Source organism: Takifugu rubripes, chromosome 17 (genome assembly GCF_901000725.2).
Source record: "Takifugu rubripes chromosome 17, fTakRub1.2, whole genome shotgun sequence".
NCBI classification, from domain to species: domain Eukaryota; kingdom Metazoa; phylum Chordata; class Actinopteri; order Tetraodontiformes; family Tetraodontidae; genus Takifugu; species Takifugu rubripes.
In genome coordinates, this window is record NC_042301.1 from 1846983 (window position 1) to 1855769 (window position 8787).

The 8787-nt window shown below is 46.2% G+C and overlaps 1 long non-coding RNA gene across 2 annotated transcripts in view; it reads right to left on the minus strand.

Annotated features, from left to right (window-relative positions):
- LOC105417617 (uncharacterized) overlaps positions 1 to 8787 on the minus strand; it is a 40994-nt gene that overhangs the window by 16661 nt on the left and 15546 nt on the right. The window lies entirely within an intron of this gene.

Here is an 8787-nt window from a genome sequence, read left to right on the forward strand (position 1 = left end):
AGCTTTGCTTGGGCCCGTGGACGGTGACCAGAATGCGTAGTGCAGGCTTGCTGGAATCCTCACAATAATCCACAATCTGATTTCATTCGAAAATATAACGGACCAACTCTTGTTTCAGCCCTGCTCCACTTGCATGCAACGCTCTGCGGTCGTGACCACTGACTGACGTCAGCTGACCTCAGTGAGCTAATTGTACGTCATATATCCCCGTCACGATGACAAACATGTTACAGTGGGAGCTACAACCAAAATAGCAAATGAAAATCTTATTTGTGATTCACCTACTTGACACCTCTGTCCTGTTCAATGCCACCGTCCATTGTTCGCGCACGATTAGCGCAGCGTGAGGCTGAGAGAGTCAATGCAGCTTTTATGTCACACTGCAGTAGTTAATGGTTTCGAGCAGTTAATAAAAAAGCAGGGTAGCTTGAACAATAACGGAGCAGGTGAGAGTAGGTTTTTGTGCTCTCTCCCCTTGCTTCATCACACTCGGCCAACTGAAACTGCAGCGTGTCAAGCCCATGTCATCACTCTTTCATAGCGAGATGGTTCTGCCCCTCTCTGCTGCTTCTAATTCCTCTGGCGGAGCCACATTCGGGCCGTCTCAATAAGCACTGAGCTAACTTCAGCCCAAGGAACATGTATAAGCAGCGTATTTAGCATTAGCCTGAGCTGTGCCGCGTGATGGCAGCTATATGTGCGTGTGGAAATAATGATTTCCCATATCCATCTTCATCAGAAGTGCCGCGCACGTCGACTTGAGTTTCCTTCAGTTGTATTTTCTCTTGCAGTGTTATTTTGATAAGAAAAGAGTATCGAGATTCAAAAGAAAAGTGTCTGGCAGTAAACAGACCGAGTCGCAATCCAGCAGCCTTCGCTTGGCTTCATCAAAGTTTATTCGCCGTCAAAGTCCCATACTAATTAGAGCCCAGTAAAAAGAATAGAACAATATATGCCTGTGCTTTTAGAGTTACCATATTTGGTCGTTAGCTGGATAAAACAAATCTCATTTTATCTATTTAAAGGGGCTTACTTGCCAAATTTGGGATCATATTGAGGTGATCAGAGTTACTTTAGAGTTACTGTGCCTTCATGATAATAATTATTCCGATTATTCCGAGAATATTGACCACAATCATCACCGTCATTTCCACCTCCAACCCGACGCCTTTCGGCACATGTCTCGGGGTTAGACGCTCGCCATCGGATACACCCACGGGTTTAATTTACAGGACGCGTTACCATAGGTGGGGAAAAAATAGATAATCACCACTTCAGCCATGTCTAAACCCTTAATACCTCAGTTTTTAAACCTGAGAGTTGGATTTCAGATATAAATTTCAGCTAATCAACCAGTCTTCAGTCAGCAGGCGGTGTATTGTAATCAGTATAAGACATAGCGTAGTTCTGCAGCATGTCTGAGTCAGGAACAGAGCTCAACCAGAGACACAAGAATACTTATCCTGCACCGGGGCCGGAGCGGCACAAGAGCCCAGTTAAAAAACGGTGAACTGATAGGGCGACAGAGAAGGGATTAAGCATGGCTAGTAGGTCCTGTTGTTGGCCAGGGACGGCTTAGAGCGTCAGCCGATGTTGGAAATGGGAAAAACACAAAGAGTGCATTAAAAGAAATGTATGTAACAACCGGGTCTGCCAGTGAGACGGACCCCTCGTACACGGAGGGGAGGATGGTCTTTTTTGATACGTTCTGGAGGAAAGTGAAACTGACATGTCTGTAGGCTATTCTTAATAAAATATCTAAATAAAAAAACTACCACGGGAGTTGTTTTTTCCATCCAGTGTCTGTACCCATGTTTTTCAACCGGAGATCATTTCAAGTGATTGTTGCTGCATCTGACACGTTCGGAGGAGGATCCACTGGACAGCCAGATAACAGATCTTTTATTTAATCCCACCCCGGCGTTGCCGCGGTGACACTTGCCTGCCCTGGGTGCTCAGACACTTATTTAAAGTGACTCGCCTTGAAAACTGGTCAAGTGTGTACACCGGCAATAAATCTGGTTGTGTCAGCATTTACTGGACCGGTTCCCTTCCTTTTCTATTAGCGGAATGAGGAATATTGTTTTACTTCTCAGAATTCCCGTTCCTGTAGGTATTGGATGTTATTTACTGTAGACTTTTTAAAGCGGGCTCACCGAGTTCATTAAGTTGTTTCTGTCGTCCCTCCATGCTAAACCTAGCCTTTTAATGGGTGCTTAGATATTCTTTAATTGTGCAAGTATCATCTGTGCAAATACAGTTTCACTTTTTTTTTCCAGTTGAAGAAATGTTGAAGGAACCATTGTGCAGGGATGCCAGCGGAACCACAACAATACTCCAGTGCCTCCCTCCCCGTCTTAGGGGAACTGAGTTGAGCTAATTAGCCATAATATCAGCAAGCAAACTCTCTTCGCTTCGTTGACACACACAACAGTCTTTAATTGACTGCCAGGAGTTTTGAGGCTTTAATACAGTGAAGAAGCAAGCTGTACCGTGGTGATTATGAGGTTTGGGGATATACGGCATTACATACCGCCCATCCTTGCACAACCAATCCGATGTCGTGAACTCAGAAAGCAACATTGCGTGAATAAGCAAAGACTTGAATCATCAAAGCCCGGAGAAGCGTTGGATGTGAAAAGCCACCCCTGTTTGGCTCTGAATAACAATAATAAAAAAGCCTTCCGCTATCATGAGAACAGTATCTCTGTGGTCGCGTGCACATCCATTAGACCATGAATCCTTCAATTATCACAGCAGCCAGAGTATCAGGTTATATTTGTAGTGTTCCAGCTAAGATGGAGTACTTAGCAGATATTATATGGCGAGCCTGGAGACGTAGGCCTCATAGCAACGTGCACACACACACGCGCGCGCGCGCAGGAGATCGATCATAACTTATTATGCCGACCACATAACAAAACAATTTCAGAATTGAATGGGGCTGGGGTGAGGGATGAGTAGAGTAAGGGGGGGGGGGGGCAAGGATATTGAACATAAACATGTATTTTCTGATGGGGCTTTGGGGTGGAGCCCGTGGTCTCTCGAGTCATTTGGACGAATCATTCATTTTTAAAATGAATTTGATAGAATCCCGTTCTCCCCTGCGCCCCCGCGTTTGGAATCTTTTCAAGCTTTTCCCCCTGACTCCGGCGGCGAGGCGGACCTCCCTCACTTCCCGTCAGTCATTCCCGAGCAGCGGAATACGCTTTGCTTTGAGCCGGCTGCACGGAACAGCATATGTATCGCATCCCCATATGAAGAGTGAGGGTTATATTTGTTTAAGTACGCATGCCGACTTCACTGGATTAAATCTTTCATTTTCTCGGAGAGTGGGAATCAGAGATGGAGAGAAAATGAGCGAGTGGGAGGAATGTGTTGGGGGGGCTCACCTAACCCCTGGGGAAAGGCCAGTGCATTAGACAGAGAACAGATCAGTTCCAGCTTGGATGAATATGAGCGCGTAGATTGGTCTAGCGTCTGGGGAGGCTCTGAAATGCAGTTTGGCGTACCGAGGCTGCGCGACTCAGAGGCAGCGAGCGAGGAGGGCAGGGAAGGAGGCGATGACTGCATAACCAAACAGACCCTGAGCAGAGCACATCAGAGCCAAAGGCCACACAGAGGCACATACGGATTGCTTATTGAGCTGTTTTTAGAGTGACAGCATTGACGGCTGGAAAAGTGTATTACTCAGAGTAATTCCGTGGTTCCGGCAATCTCTGGAAGTGTGGTATCTCGAACTCATGGAGATTGCACATGAAAAGACATTTTTGTGCTTCCTACTTATAGTTTATAGATCAAAAACAATGCTTTTAGTCTTTATATATGACATGACGAGGACTCCACAATATTACTCTCCTTTTTTCTTCTATTACTACTTTTTTCACCATCTTGCCATTTGCCTGGAACATGCAGGTTTAGGCTCCTAACTTGAGTCAATGAGGCCTTTCCAATTTACCCCAATTATACACAATGAGCTAAAATAGCCATTATGTGGGGGGACCGGTGACATAACATGGAGTAATGACTGAGAATCAGCACCCCAGTTTAGCAGAATAATAGGTACAGAACGTTGAATTGGGGTGGAAATGATTTGGCTCTTTGGGTTTTTGCTGTTCCCAAAGTTTGGGCTTAAATGTTAGAAATAAGTTGATAAGTTCGAGTCGCGTTTCCACCTGGTTACTGTAGAACTCGCTTTGGCTGTCAGCACAATTATCCCACAGGCTTCGGTGGACGATCATATTTCTTGGACCAGCGCCCCTCCCTTAGAAATTGGATCCTAGACAGCTTGACCAACAAGCCACAGACTGTCAGAATCCACAACATCTCCCCCCACCCCCCGCCCCCCATCATCCTCAGCGCTGCCGAGTTCCCTCCATTCCCCGACTGAGATGCCTGACACGTCATTTAGCGGTTCTGTGGAGGACACAGTGGTTGTGGGACGCGTCCCGGCAGCTCAGTCCTGAACTCATTTTACAGACATGTGGCGGAGAACATTGCTGTGTAGCACGGCGGCGAGAACACGGCAAAAGGTTAGTGAAGGTTGCACAGATGAGTGTGGCGAGCAGGAAAAAAGGGGACCACCAATGTACGGGCTCCTTCACTCCCCTTCTAAGGGCCACCAGGAAAGAGGAATGACCCTGGCAGCGTGCTGTGGGGCTGCTCGCACCATTCTGCATCACGGCCGCCAACGTCTGCAACAAGTTCACCCATCAAGCGCGTCTCTATTTCGTGCTCTCTGTGGGGCATTACTTTGTCTTTTGTAAAGCGGAACTTAACAACCTGCGGCTAAGCAGGGGGGGTGATGAGGTGGAAAATAAAACCGATGACCTGTAAGTACATCAGCTTCGTCTTTATTTCCTCTCCCTTATTCCTCCTCCGTTCAGCCGTTCTGGATCTCCGTCGACCCATCGCCGGTCCCTCGCCTTCCCTCATCTTACTTTAACACCTCAACCTCCAGAGGGCCTCTTCCTCCATCTGTACTGGCTTCCTGTTATCCTGTTTCACTCAAGCTGCCCTAATCTGCCTCCTGTGAGAGCCACCCCCCCTTTCCCACCACCTACTGCTCTTTCTCCGACGGTCCCAACTGTCCCTCCATCCAGCACAGCAAATAATAGCCATCCGGGCAGGGAGTCACCCTCCGGCTGTCTGGGACACACACCCACTGCACACTGTGGGCGAAGCTCCATTTTCAACTTGGCATCACTGAAGCAATTACAGAAACCCCGGCGGAAGAAGTAAGGCCAATCAGATTAAGGCTAGTAAGAGTAAAAATATGCCAGCGTGTTCACGATACTCTGATCTGCACGGTTTAGTGTTTTAGAGCCATTCGACAGCAGAAAGGACGATCTGAGATGTTAATAGATTTGCCGTGCAGCGATCTCAGCCTCCATTACTGCAGCTATTCCACCTTCTTTACCCCCCGGCTTTGTTTGTATGTATATATAGTGCGTTTATGACAGCAGGGACTGACTGATTCGCTGCATTTCCATCACTGAAATCAACAAGATTCTTCCCGTGGTTATCACCGAGGGTCCATTTCATGTGCGCTCGGCCTAATTTCCCTGAGCAGTGATCGCGTACTTAAACCCAAACAGCACCGCGTCCTGCTGACATGTGCGAGGGGACCATTGCTGCTGTTTAGTGCCTTGCCATTGGACCACAGTTTTACTCGCTGTCTCTGTTGTGCTCTTTTTAAGAAGCAGCGCGGCACAGGCTTGTTGAAAGGTGCTGCGATGGGCTGGAGGCTTATCCCGCGGGCGCTAGCCCCCTTAATGATATCTTAATTGCCTTTTTGTACTTATTATGAAATTTTAATGGCCTGCTGAGCTTTTACCTGTAGACCAAGTCTTAGTCCGTTAGCCCCTTACATCACGGATGGTTATGATATCATTTGTCAAAAAATTATGCCCCATTTGTCATGTTGGAAGCACTAAATTATGAATGTGGCGGCAGTGAAGTAAGAAGGACCTCTAATATTGTTCCTACTGGTGAAGACAAGCAGAAATCGAGCCAAATACAAGAACGTTCATGCTTGGAATATACATTTGTAATACCACCACCACAGTAGCATTGATGTCATGAGTTGACTTATTCAAGTCTGATCTTAGAGAAAAGACAAGTATTTATCCCATTTTTGGACATTTGGACGGACGGAGATGTTCTGCAGCTGGTGATTTACCATAAACATGTGTGAGAGGACGTTACTATGGAAAAGACCAAAAGAGAAGAAAACAAAAAAAACCAGGCTTGCCAGTTGATGTGGTTCCTGACCAGGTATTATGATTCCAGCGCTTCCCTGTGGATTATGCGTGTTTTTCCATGTAAGGGTGGGAAAACACTCGGGCGGCTGCTGGGATAAGCACCGGCACCCTAATGACCCTGATTGTGGTGGTTTATAGCAAATGGATGGATAGTCGCGACTGAACATAATTCAATATCTGCTCGGCGGAACCATTTGCAGCAGTGGGAAAGACTCTGAGGGGGACCTGTGGTGTTCCCGGCCTGACCACCCTGCACGCGGTTCACTCGGCTTGAACTGAAGGTTTTCCTCATTTTCAGTGTCCCTGCAAGTTTGGAGAACAACATTTTCAAAGAGTTTACACAGCAGGGTCCTTTGGAAAACCAACCTCCAAAGGCCTAAAATGCCCTAAATCGAATTTAATTGCTACACCACCACCTGCAGTGCATAGTGGTCAGTTTGCCCACACATGAAGTTGACAAATTGTGACCATTACTGCTGCAGTCGTACCGAAGTAGATGTGTGGGGGACTGACAAGTGTTGCGTAGATGAAAGCGTGAGTTGGTGGGTTGGGGGGAAGCTTGAGGTTGAGAGGTGTCTCTCCAAGTTCCTGCCAATGATTGTGTATCAATATACCGCCGCTTTAATTAGCATAAAGGCTGGAAAAAGCCAACCTGGCAGCATTCATACTTAAAACAATCTGCCTACCAGCATCTGTAGCGGATTCTGGCTTCTGGAAAAGTAGACAAAATCTGCCAACTTTGGGGTACTTGGCTAGCATCAGATTTTAAAAGGCCTAGGCTTACTCACACAGATGTACACAGAGCTAATTAAGTGCACATATTTGAATCTAAATTAACTTCAATAAACTACCAGAGGATTGGAACTTAACTGCGGGCTCAAAGACTTGTGAAGCAGAATCCAGCCACATAACAAAGGGATGCACAGCAACAACACACAAGTTTAAAGGCGATCTGGGCAGATGCCACAAAAGCTCCTAGTCTATTTTCACAAACACAAATAAAACCCAAACAGTTTTGCACGAGTGTACTAAAAAGCCTCTGTGGATTTCAGATGTAACAGCGTCGAGTCCTCCCCGTCTACTCAAACATGGACGTCACGTGAAAAATCCCCCGACTGAGCAGAACAGATTCGATTTCTCCTCGTTTTTGTTCATGCGCTCACCACAGATGCTTCCCCACACAAACCAGGACTAGAATTAGCTGCACATGCAATTACTTTCCACATATCCATCAATGTTTCCATAACCATGGAAACCACGGAAACCATGGAAACAAATATGTCTATTTGGTGAGCTAGTTTGTGGTTTGGGGATGTTGCTTGCTGTTTTTTTCTTTCCTAGCACACTTAGACACGACTAGAAAGAGCCGCTGCCTCTGATTCCATGTGTGAGAGTATCCTTCATCATCAAGATGCCAACTCTGAAGAAATAAATAGCAATATTGTGCCAAAAAATTAGCCTATTTAGCTTATAGAATCAGTCGAAAACTTTTTTTCCCCTATAACAGACTCAACCGTAGCCACGGTGCTGACGGTAACAATATCATTGTGCTTTATTGTTTATACTGAAAGATTATTCGATGTCGTCACACCTGTTTGCACCTTAACAGACTTTGTAATTAAAAAAAAGGAAATCAACCACGCTGAAAATGGCACTGAAAAGGTTTATAAAAACAAAAAAGTAAGTAGGTGTATGAACGGAGATGTGGATGACAGGAAGAATGCTTTCACATTATTGTATAAACGTGTCATTTTTGAATGCATATGAAGAAAGTCACGCACGTTTGATGCTTTATAATCAAGGCTACAATCGAAAAACTTTGGAAGCAAAGTCCAATCAACCAAATTGCGCTCTTGCAGCGTGTGCGTCGAAATGGATGGAAGGCGATATACTCGCTGCCGCCAGAGGGCGACGTTGGTCTCCGTATCATCTTGAGCGGGGGGGGGGGGGAGCTGAGCTCTGCTCTCAGATTCGACTCCAGTGTCAGCTCGATTCAGTCACACAGCTCCGTCTCAGACATGGGTGCAAATTCATCTAACGTCTCCTCTTTGTTTCTCCTGACTTGTGTGGAGAGATGCAGAATCGCGAATCCCGCGCTGTTTAATCCGGCGCACAATGGCCACGTCGGTTTGCATTACCGCCGATATTGTGGCGCTCAGTCTATTACATTTCCGAATTAGGGACTTATGTTAATTAGCTTCAATTACGCTCCTTTTCATCTTTTTGTCATCATCCTCCGAATACCCCCCGTGACTTCCTCACAACTTGGGCCGCTCTTCCCCTTCCTCCCCTATTTGCATATTTAATTTATGCTTTACGATTCAAATCAGCGCATGATGCAACTGCATCCCATTTAAAGGCCAGCGTGTGATGGGGTTAATGATAAGAATGGGAAGACAGGGGAGCTAATAGGCTTCGGGCTATTAACAACGCGGCAGGACCAAAGGATGACGCGTCATTACGCTGAATTGAAGGAGCTGATGTGTGATCATGCTCTAATGGAGTCTGGAATCATACGGATCCT